This window comes from Malania oleifera, chromosome 3 (genome assembly GCF_029873635.1).
Source record: "Malania oleifera isolate guangnan ecotype guangnan chromosome 3, ASM2987363v1, whole genome shotgun sequence".
Classification (NCBI taxonomy): domain Eukaryota; kingdom Viridiplantae; phylum Streptophyta; class Magnoliopsida; order Santalales; family Ximeniaceae; genus Malania; species Malania oleifera.
In genome coordinates, this window is record NC_080419.1 from 86,660,543 (window position 1) to 86,673,158 (window position 12,616).

Genomic DNA, 12,616 nt, shown 5'->3' on the forward strand with positions numbered 1-12,616 from the left:
AAGGACGCATCACTGTAGATAGTATAACCCTCACCCCAAGACGAGATGATCAGTACTGGTGCTGTGACTAGCCTCTGCTTCAATTCTTGAAAACTCTGCTCATAACTGTCGTCCCATTCAAATCTGGCATTTTTCCTACTCAATTGTGTCAAAGGCCCTAATAAAGCTGAAAAATCTCTCAACAAAATGATGGTAATATCCAGCTAACCCCAAGAAACTCCTGATCTCCTCGGTCTAGCCCAATCCACTACCGTATCAATCTTACTGGGATCCATAAAAATTCCATCTCCTGAGATAACATGCCCCAAAAACACAACTTTCTCGAGTCAGAAATCACATTTATTGAATTTGGCATACAACTTCTTCTCTCTGAGCATCTGCAAAACCTGCCTCAAATGTATCTCATACTCCTCATAGCTCATCGAATAGACCAGTACATCATCAATTAAAACAACAACAAATTGATCTAAATATGGATGAAAAATCCTATTCATAAAATCCATAAATATCGCAGAAGCATTCGTCAGACCAAATGACATAACAAGGAATACATAATGTAAATACTTGATCTTAAAAGCCGTTTTCGATACATCTTCTGCTCTTACCTTTATTTGATGGTATCCTGACCTGAGGTCGATCTTAGAATATACCCATGTACCTTGGAGCTGGTCAAACAAATCATCAATACGTGGTAGAGGATACTTGTTCTTGATGGTCAATTTATTAATCTCCTTGTAGTCTATGTACATTCTCATAGACCCGTCCTTCTTCTTCACGAATAATACTGGAGCTCCCCACGGAGATACACTAGGTCGTATGAAGCCCTTATCAAGTAAATCTTACAATTGATCTTTTAATTCTGCTAACTCTGCTGACGCCATTCGATACGGTGCTTTAGAGATCGGTGTTGTACTTGGAAGTAGATCAATAGGGAAATCTACCTTATGATCAGGTGGCAAATCTAGTAATTCATCTGGAAACACATCGGTAAACTCCTTTACTACTGGAGTACTAGTAAGCTTTACTTCATTCCCTGTTGATTCCTTCACAAAGGCCACAAATCCCTGACAACCATTCAAGAGTAGTCTCCTCACTTGAACAACTGAGACCATCTGAGGTAGAGATTACACTCGTGACCCTGTAAATCTGAATTTTAATTTTCCCGGAAATCTGAATATCACTTCTCTCGCACGACAATCTATACTGGTGACTCACTCGAAAAATGAGCAGCTTGAAAGCTATCCCAAGTATAGGAGTTACGTCGTGTAATATTAAGCCCAAGGGCTAGATCGTCTCCTCAGGGAATGCGTTTTAATCTCAGATTTTACGTCTTTCCAATCAAAATTAAAAAGGTACTGAACTCGGTTCAGATTTGGGATCTCAAGATTGTTCAATTTCACTTTTGACAAATAAAATAACACGCAATTTAAACCTAAAACTAACATTCACTAAATTAAAAAGCAAGAATGAAAACCCTAACCTACTTAAGGAAGCACTGAAACATGCATTAATTAAAAATGACAACTTCAAACAAGGAAATAGAGTATGCAATGGAAACTCAATCAAATACACACACGCGCGCAATAAAAATTGGACCTTTAACACGAACACAGAACTCGAATCAAAATTAGACTATCAATCAACCTAAACAATAACGTGACACAATAAATAAAAAAAACACGAACTTTGTATTTTATTTTATTTTTCTATATATTTTTTATTTTTATCTTAGACTTCATTAATTAAACACATAAATTCAATAAACTTTAATACTAAAAAGAACTATAATTAAAAGAGCATCTAAATAAATGATAAAGAAAAAAAATAGAATAAAAAAACCAAGTCTTTAATAAAATCCAATGAGTAAAAACAAAATAACAATTAACATAAAATAAATAAATGAAAAAACAAGAAGAAGAAGGAGATGAGAGAGAGAGAGAGAGAGAGAGTAAAACAGAGGATCGGGGTGTTGAGGCTTCTGAGGGTCTATGGTGTCTGCTGTCGGAGTGTTTGGTTGTGCACTGCTCGGCTGGCTTACGGCTCGTGTGGTCCTTGGCTGCAACTGGACTTGAGGTGGAATGGCCGGAGCAGGTTTGCTGGTGTATACTGTTGCAGCTGGATTGGAACAGAGGAGGACTGCTAGTGCTGGGAGTTCTCGGGTGCTGCTGTGCTGAGAGGCAGAGGAGGGCCTCAGGTGGTTTACAGAAGCTGGAGATGGTGCTGTCGGGTTGTGGCTGTTGTGGAGATATAGAGGACCTAGCTAGAGTTGCAGAGGCTGAGAGACTTGCTGTACTGGGGACTGGCTGAGAGGCCTGCTGTGTTGGTAGCTGAGAGGGCTGGTGGCTCTGGTCCTGCTGGCCTAGCCTGCTGGGGTACTTACCGGAGTTGCAGCAAACAGAGGAGAGATTTTCAGAGGATACTGGGAACAGGGGATAGAGGGAAGAAGGAGAAAGAGAGGGAGAGAGAGAGCTAAAGGAAGAGATGGAGGGAGAGAAGAGAAGAGCTAAGGGAGAGATAAGAAAAACTGAAGGAGAGATCAAAGAGGCAGCAAGGAGCAGAGAAGAGAAGGGAAAAGTATGGAAGAGAAGAGGATCCCCAAGGAGCTGCACTGGAGGAGCTTAAAAATAAAAGAAAGAAGCCCTACCTGGTTTAGCCAACCTGATGGCCGGGTCACATCAAATACCCATTCATAAATATATTTTTTTTATTTTCTCATTTTATTTGTTCTATGTTCATCGCAAATATAACTCTTTTGGAGCCTGTATCTCACAAAACTCAAAACACAAAAGTTGTAGATAATCCTTTCCTCTTTTTTCAAAAATTTGAATCGTCTCGATCGGAGCTCAGATGGAAAAGTTATGCACGAAATACAAACAGATATTGGTTTTGGTCCCCGAGAATTTTCCAGCGACAAAAAATTACCAAAACTTAATAAATAATGCAATAAAGTTCAAGAATGATGATTTTGGCACTTTATTAAAATATTGGACAATTTTGGACATTTAATTAAAAATATAAACCGTAAAGCCCGGATAACAATGCCCAATTATGCAATTTTGACGCATAATCACACCCCCCAACTAACGTTTTGCTAGTCTCTAGCAAATGACGTGAATGAATCTCAGGGTGGTGATCATTAAATCAATGCACATGCGATATAACTATACCACTTCACATACAAGAACATAATTGAATTTCACACAAGGTCATTCATATTCAATACACACGACTTCGAAGCACGTCACTCATGCAAGTTTCATCGTTTATATGTGATTTGAGAGCAGTATTCTCTCATGTAATTAATCAGTGGCACATTTAGAGTTAATGCAATCATATAAGTTTGAGTATAAACAGTAAATTCTCGAGGTGTATGTGATGTGAGTGACTTAGTACACCTAGAACACCAGTGGACACCTACAGAACGGTCGCTTTGACTCAGCCTAACTGGTATACCCTCGAGAACACTCAAAGAAAATAGGTTCACTCATCATATGTGAAGAGGAGTGTCGCGATCAAACATCCCACATATTAAAAAGGAACAAACGCTAAGTATATGGAGTGGACTAGTCTGGAAAGGATCTAGCCTATCTATGAGGTGTCGGGTCCTTCACCCTAGCATCTTCTCACCTACTCGCCGTATCCAACTGAGACCACCCTAGATCAACTTACTCACAAACTTGTCGTGAATACATCTGAGGCATTAACCAGTTGAAGCATCTTCATACGTGGAAAATATGTGTCGTCCTTGACTTTTTGTGATATGTATTCGGGTGGCATTGACATTTCATTTCACGCGCATGTGTATTGCTTATTCTTTATTTTGCTCATTCTTCATTTTCTGTCTTTTCTTGATCAATTAGGACAATCATAACACTTCTTTTGTAATCTTCATACCATCAATGGGAATTGAGCTCGAATAGTGGTCTATGAACTAAGTCTATCTCTAGGGGTGGTTTAGCCTTCACATCTTGAGTAGACTACAAGACCTAGGTTTCTATCTCCCCACTAGGTGTCACCTCTAGGCTAGCAAATCAAAAATAAAGACTAGTGTACAAGGAATCATCCAGAAAAAGAGAATTGAGTTCTGTGAACTCTGATTTGATATTAATGCTCAAAATGACGATAAATAGCTCAAGGATATCTCACAAGGTGTCATAGTCTCCACGGGTGTTCTCTCAATGCTCACTGGAAACCCTAAGTGCAATGAATCATGTGAGTGTGTATTCAACCTCATGAGATACCGTGTAAATACATGAAATTATATAACCAAATTAACATGCGTGTGCTACCAATCAATTCTTCATAGAGTCATAAGATCATATAAAGAGAAAACTACACATGATTGACTCAAGTGTGTCATTCTTAAGTTATATGCAAGTATGTAAAAGGTATACACAGTGTTAAGCATGGCATAGTGCAATGTAATTCCTCAGTGCTCCTCCTTTCTTTCTCTCTCTTTTTGATTTGATTTTTATTTTTTTTTGTTTTTTTTTTGTTTTTTTTTGTTTTAATAATATGAAACTCGGTACGTGTATGTGCACAATGTCACATGCGAATGCTCACCCCCCCCAACTAAAATGGAACATTGTCCTCAATGTGAAAGCGTAGAAGAAATAAAATTATGCACGGTAAACGACTAATGGAAAAGTACTACTGATTAACGTAACAAGAAAGAAAAGGGAAAAACACAACTAAAACAAATAAACGAGAAAAATAAAAATAAAAATAAAACAGTAGCATAGAAAGGTCAGAGGACTCCCCTTTGCAAGACCTCTTTGTTGACATCGAATAGGGTCATGAAAGGCTTTAGGCGCTATCCATTGACTGTAAAGCGGTGGCCATTCTTCGGATCTACAATCTCTACCGCACCATGAGAATGAACTCTTTCAATAATATACGAACCACCCCACCGGGATTTCAATTTCCCAGGAAATACATGCAGTCGGGAGTCATAGAGTAGCACTTGTTGAGAAGGGAAAAGTTGTTTTTCTTTGATGTTCCTATCATGTAGCAACTTCATCTGCTCCTTAGCCAAATGAGCATTATCATAAGCGTCCCTTCGAGATTCTTTAAGCTCACATACCTGCAATTTTCTTAAACCTGTGGCATCATCAAGTGAAAGGTTAATCTGTTGGATAGCCCATAAAGCACGATGCTGAATTTCAACAGGTAAATGACATGCCTTACTGTATACTAACCGGTAGGGAGACATCCTTAAGTTTGTCTTGAAAGCTGTTCGGTAGGCCCAAAGTGCGTCAACAAGTTTTTCTGACCAGTCCTTACGGTTAGGACACACGGGTTTCTCAAGTATCGTTTTGATCTCTCTATTAGCCAACTCAGCTTGACCATTGGTCTGAGGGTGGTAAGGGGCAGAGACTTTATGGGTTACACCATATTTTTGCATGAGTTTTTCAAAAGGTTTGTTACAGAAGTGGGACCCTCCATCACTAATGATTGCCTTAGGCATGCCAAAGCGTGTAAATAACTCTTTGAGAAAACGTATGACAACCTTGTGGTCATTGATCCGACAAGGTATTGCCTCCATCCATTTAGAAACATAGTCCACAGCAACCAAAATGTAAGAATGCCCAAAAGAAATAGGAAAAGGTCCCATAAAATCAATACCCCAACAATCAAAAATCTCAAGAGTCAATATGGGGGACATAGGCATTTCATTCTTGGCGGTAATTCTTGGAAGAGAAGAGCTAAGGGAGAGATAAGAAAAACTGAGGGAGAGATCAGAGAGGCAGCAAGGAGCAGAGAAGAGAAGGAGAAGAGAAGGGAAAAGTAGGGAAGAGAAGAGGATCCCCAAGGAGCTGCACTGGAGGAGCTTAAAAATAAAAGGAAGAAGCCTTACCCGGTTTAGCCAACCCGACCCGGCCATGCATGGCCGGGTCACATCAAATACCCATTCATAAATAGATTTTTTTTATTTTCTCGTTTTATTTATTCTTTGTTCATCGCAAATCTGACTCTTCTGGAGCTCGTATCTCACAAAACTCAAAACATAAAAGTTGTAGATAATCCTTTCCTCTTTCTCTAGAAATTTGAATCGTCTCGATTGGAGCTCAGAAGGAAAAGTTATGTACGAAATACAAATAGGTGTCGGTTTTGGTCCCCGGGAATTTTCCTACGACAAAAAATTACCAAAATTTAATAAATAATGCAATAAAGTTCAAGAATGATGATTTTGGAACTTTATTAAAATATTGGATAATTTTGGACATTTAATTAAAAATATAAACCGTAAAGCCCGGATAACAATGCCCAATTACGCAGTTTTGATGCGTAATTAACTGGCAAAATTAGTTGATAGCCAATCCATGCCAAAAATAATATCAAACTCATGCATGTCTAGCACCACCAAATTAGCAGATATAATCCTCCCCTAAACATCAACTAGACAACCATGGAGTACCCTACTACATCTCACTGCTGACTCGATCGGTGTAGCTACTAATAATTCAACATCTAATGTCTATGTTTTGGCCCTACACAATTTAACACATCTCATAGATACAAAAGAGTGTGTGGCCCCTGAGGCAAATAGTGCAATAACTTTAAATGAAAACATATTAACCGTATCTGTCACCACGTTGTCGCCTGTTTCTGCATCACTCGGCGTCAGAGCAAAAACCCTGGCTGGGGCCATATTCCGCTGCTGGCCTCCATGTGGCGCCTAGTAGCCTCCTCAAGCAGGTCTAGGAGCAAGAGCAGCACCAATCTGAGCCTGATAGTCCCTCATCATATTCCTTGGCTCCCCACACCTGTAGCAAACACCTCGCCTGGCATGACACTCCCCCAGGTGTCTTTTCTCGCAATACGGGCAAGTTGGAGATGACTGCACACCCTGGAAATCGCAATTCCCAGTCTCCAGCCCCTGATCTCTGTAGTAGCTACCTCTCTTCCACGAACCACAACCGACTCCCTACTGGGAACCAGAAGGTGTGGATCTTTTCTTCTGCCTATGCTCTTTAGCCTCCAACTGCTCTCCAATCTTTGCTATAGTGGCTCTATCCACCAGCTCAGCAAAATCCTACAACTTCAGAATCGACACCTGCTTATATATTTCTCTCCTCAAACCTCTTTTAAACTGTTTTACCTTCTTTGCTTCATCTGGTATAATGTACGGAGCGAAGCGAGATAGTTCGATGAACCTCACCGCGTATTGTTGTACAGTCTGCTGTCCCTGCTTCAGATTCAAGAACTCTTCAATCTTGACTTCCCTGGACGAGACTGGAAAATACCTATTGAAGAATATCTCCTTAAACCTATCCTATGTCATCTCCACAGGTACTGTTCTTTGCTGCTTTAAGAGTTCCATCGCCATCCACCATCTCTCGGCCTCTCCAATCAATCTGTAGGTAGCAAGTAGCACCCTCTGCTCCTCTGAACACTGCAACACTGCAAATATTTTCTCTATCTCCTGTACCCAGTTTTTAGTGATTGCAGGATCTGTTCCCCCTGAGAAAGCTGGAGGATTCATCTTTACGAATTTCTCGATCAAGCTACCATGACCCGCTGACAGACCACCATGTTCACTGGAATTCCTGGCAATTTCTATTATAACCTGTTACCACGTTACGTAAAACTGCATCTGAATCACCACTTGCAACGCTTGAGGGTCTAGCATCCTCATTCCCACAAGCGTGGGCACTACTGCCACCAGGGTCCATCCTAAAAAACAAATAACTTAACTTGGAACCCCTTCACTATACATATCACCCAACCAATATAGTATATACTCCTAATTAATTCATCTCTCTTGATCTTAATTCAAGGTTCAATCCTACAACCTAGATACCCAACTCGACGATAGTTTACCATGACTTTCTTGAAATCGTCACTCCAGGAAAATCACTCAAACCACTATGGAAATCCTACATCTAGACTACAAAACCAGACCTCAAATCCCCTTATCCTATACTCTGGTATCATTACTGTTGCATTCTAGAGTCTACAGAACCTAGTATCTTAGGCCCTGATACCAAACTGTAATGTCCTGCTTAATTTATCATATTATAATATGAATTTAATAAATAAGTCAACCCGAACCCGTGGGTAACAAGGACACCTATCATACACAGTGGAACCTAGGCAGCAGTAAATGAAAAACATTATCATGATAATCACAAAAGATATAATACCAGAGTTAACTATAATCGATAAATATGGTGTTTATATACATCTACCAAAACACAAAACATATATGCATAACTAGGAACCCACAACACACATCTACTGTCCTTAGATCAAAACTTATCCTCCTAGTGGGATAGAGTGGGTAGTACTACTATGTGATAACCCGAAATTTTTTTTTTAAAAAATAAATAATTAATTAAGTGGTTAAACACTATTAAATTAAGGTATTAAATAAACAAATAAAAAAATTAGTACGAAAATAAAAATAAAATAATTAATTAAAGAATAATTAGTAATTAACTAATTAATTAAATATTATTAAATTTAATTAATTAAGTAAATTATATGATGAGTATATATATAAGGATAAGGTATATATATTGTTGAAGTAATAAGTATATATATAATATAAAATAATATAAAGATAGAATTAAATGAATTGGATTTCAATTTGAAATCCAATTCAATTAGAAACCTTACCTCTTCACGCTTCTCAGGATTTCAGTCACTCTCAGCTTCTCTCCTTCTCTGTCTCCTGCTCGTCCATCCACTCCTTTGTCCTCCGTCTCTATCTTCTCTCCCTCTCCCCTCATTTCTCGGTGGATACTTAACCGATCGGGAAACGGAAGGTGTCGTTGGATTCGTAACTCCGCCACCGACATTTCTACTGGAGCGGATTTGTCGTGGGAGCGGCATAGGCATCATTCCTAGGAAAAGGTATATTTTTCCTAATTTTTCAATTTCTGGTTAAATCTATTGTTGAATCGACGAGCAGACACCACCACGAGGTCCTAGTCGTCGTCGTCGTCATTTTGACATAGGTAATTTTTCAATTGGGGTTTTTTAGGCCTTACTCCAAAGCGAGAGTGGAATTTGAGAAATTTGGTAATTTGGTTATATTTAAGGGTATATTTATTTATTTATAATTTATGGGCCTAGAAAATATTAACATAATATTTTATTCAGGATTAATTACATGGAACTAGGATTTTTGATTCAGGGTCCAGGTGCGCGCCGCATGTATTTTTCGGGATCCCTGTTGGCGTAGTTCAAGAAATCAGGTAAGGGAGAAATTTATATATTAAGTCAGGTTTTTCATGAATTAAAAAATGATTATGAGTTATTTATATATATATATATATATATATATGTATGTTTTACGTGGGTTTAAACTTCCAGCCATGAAATTTATGTTTTCTGAGCCTAGGATTGTCGATATAATTATGCATATGTGAAAATGAATGAATGAAAGTGGAAAGGAATTTCTGATGAATTAAATAAGAAATGAAATGTATTTTGAGCATATAAATGTCAAATGTGGGTTGACTTATTTTATGAGAAATATGTATGAATTTTACTACTAAATTGTGTGGCATGAGAGTTTGTGCAAAATATATGTTAAATGTATGAGATGCAGGCTAAGTAAGTAAAATAATGAGAATAAAATATGATATGGACAATGTTGCCTGTGTATGTTAAATGCAACCATGTAAAGATACGATAGCTGAAAGCCGAGTTAGCAGATTCTAGCTCATTTCTATGCGGACTAACTGTTAGCAGATTCTAGCGCATTTCTATGTGGACTAACTGATGACGGCTAAAGAGCGGTTGTAGTACAAATGAATGAAATGAAAATGTTATGAAATAAAATGATAAGGAATGACAATGCAATGAAATGAAATGTGAAATGTGAAATGTGAATGATACAAATGGGAAAGAGTCACTTAAAGTGAAACACAAGGAAATGTTAAGTTATGAACATGAAAGAATGTGAATGATTGAATAACGATGGAAAGAATGGTGTATTATGATATTAGAAACATGTATGTACGTAGAACATGTTACGATTGGGCGAGGCATACTCTTCGCCTGAGGGCTTGCTGAGTAAGGCGAGTACACTAGTAGTTTCAGATGTGGCAGTAGCTACATAATGCACTAGGGCAGAGGGAACCTACTTGTATGGGTGGGTATAATTCCCTATCCTTAGGGCCTTTGCCGGTAAACTATTGTTGAATGCGTGAGTACGAGATCAATTTAACACTTGAGGGCTTACTGAGTAAGGTGAGTGCCCTGGTATGCTTAAACTGCGACCTTTGGGTTACCTAAATATCAGAGCAGAGGGGTGCTACTTGTATGGGCGGGTAATCACCCCTATCCTCGGGTAATCTCATGGGTTAAACATTTGCATGTGTTTGATTAGGATTAGAAAATTACTTTCAGTATTATGTTAATGATTTGCAAATATTATAAAATGATATGTATAATCTCATGATGGCCACACGCTAAGTTTAATATATGGTTTCTTCCCTTACTGAGATGTGTCTCACTTGAATATGAAATTATTTTTTTCAGGATTTCCTTGAGATCGAACTTAGAGAGCTCGAGATTTTATAGCATTTTTGGTAAATAGAAAGAGAAAATGATATATTTTTATGTTAATTTTGATATGTATATTTTATGTTTTAAGTTTTATAAGATATGGATGGTTGTCAAACATACTGGTATTAGTGGATAATGTTTTGGAGACATGTATATATTTGAATACAGATGGATGATTAATTTATTATGGTTGGTAGTTAGAATTAGTAAACTATGGTATTATGTTATATGGAGATTATGTTTATGTTTTCCGCTACGTATATGTTGATTATGGATTTATCAAGATATTATTAGGCATAATGCGCCGGACCCGGGTTTAAGGGTTCGGGGTGTTACATACTAACTCAACGACAGCCTCGATTCGCTGGTCTTTCTGGGTTTCCTGAAAATCATTTAATGTTCGTGGGTGAGACACTTCTCAATAAAGGAAAATAAACTAAATACAGTTGTGTGGCAATATGAACATTTAATGTAATTATACATATACAATACATTTCATATATCTATAAACATTCATCATAACATACTGAATAATCATATACTTTCGTATTTTCTAATAAATCATTCCGTACATAAAATGTCTGCTATAGCTAATAATACTAAAAACATACCTAAGATGAATAGCTAGCTGATGCTATGTATTACCCCCCATGACGGGTTGTGCAGTCCGAAGGCGGGACCCAACAATGGCTGGTTGACCACTGCCGAGTCAAAAATGTCTGTAAGTATGATAGGCCCGCCACACCCTGGTCTGAACTACCAGGTGGACGTCTAAAACTCTACACTGAAAGCCACATCAACTATCCATCTCCCACCCCCTCATGGGGTGGTTAGCACCAATATGAATATAGATATTTGATCTATATAGCTACGGTACCGTGCTCCTGAAACTGAACTAAACTAACATCTGGGGTTTGATAACATATAATACATGATAATATGACGTTTAACATAAAGGAATTGATAGCATTTTCTATAATTTCATAAATACGGAATCGTGCCGAACATTTCATAAATACGGCCTTGCGCTGAACATTTCATAAATACCATTCTGAATAAATAAACCAATTTTCATGTATTTTCAAAATCATAATGTACTGTATTATTTCATAATTCCTGAAAACATGTTTTACTTGTAAAATTACTATAACATAATACTTGTCACGTAAAATAATGTTCATGCGACACAATGCTGAGTAAAATCATACTTTTCGTTCTAAAATTACATTTCCTATATAACAGCAGTATTTTCCCAAATACCCATTTTCTCAATAATATTCAAATATATCATATGCTTTCCTAAAAATTAATTTGCTGATAAATAATACTAATTTGCATGGAAAAATAACTGCTTTAGTTTATTCCCTTACCTGACACTAGAGAGAAACCCCCTAAAAATTTCGGTCCTGCACTCGCAGGGTTCCCCGTTCAACTCCCTAAAAATAATAACTCTCAGAACTAAACTTTAGTATTTTCACGTGAGTATCATTTCCTATAACTGCGAAAAGATCAAATTTGGCATAAAAAACCTTATCTCAACTCAGGGATGAATTTCAACTCGCTTCCACCAACGATCCGCTCCAGAAGATTTGGAGAGAACTTCCCTAGGAGCATTGTGGTGGTCTTAGATCATCGATCCGGCGAACGACGGAGCCGAAATCGAAGAGAGAGGAGAGAGAAACCGTAAGGAGAGAGAGAGGGAGTGATTTCTGATTTTTTTTCTTGCTTTAAAATCGAGTTTCACACTATTTATACTAGGGGCTTCGTCGACGAGCCACGTCACCTCGTCGACGAGGTCAATAGGCAATTCATCGACTCGTCGACAAAATTCAGAGTCTCCTAAAAATCCTTTTGGTATCTTCTCGTCAACAAAATTCACTTTCGTCGACAAGCTCATAATGCAACGTCGTGAAGCGTTTGTCGATGAAGCTTGCTGGCCCCCTTTTCCCTGTTTCCATTTTCTACTCTCTTAATTATTATTTAAATACCATTATACTTCGGGTCATTACACTCATCCAACTACTTTTCTCCTGGCTGTGCACGACCTCCTAAAAAGTAGTATGTTGGAATTTGTGTATTCCCAAGAGGGGGTGAA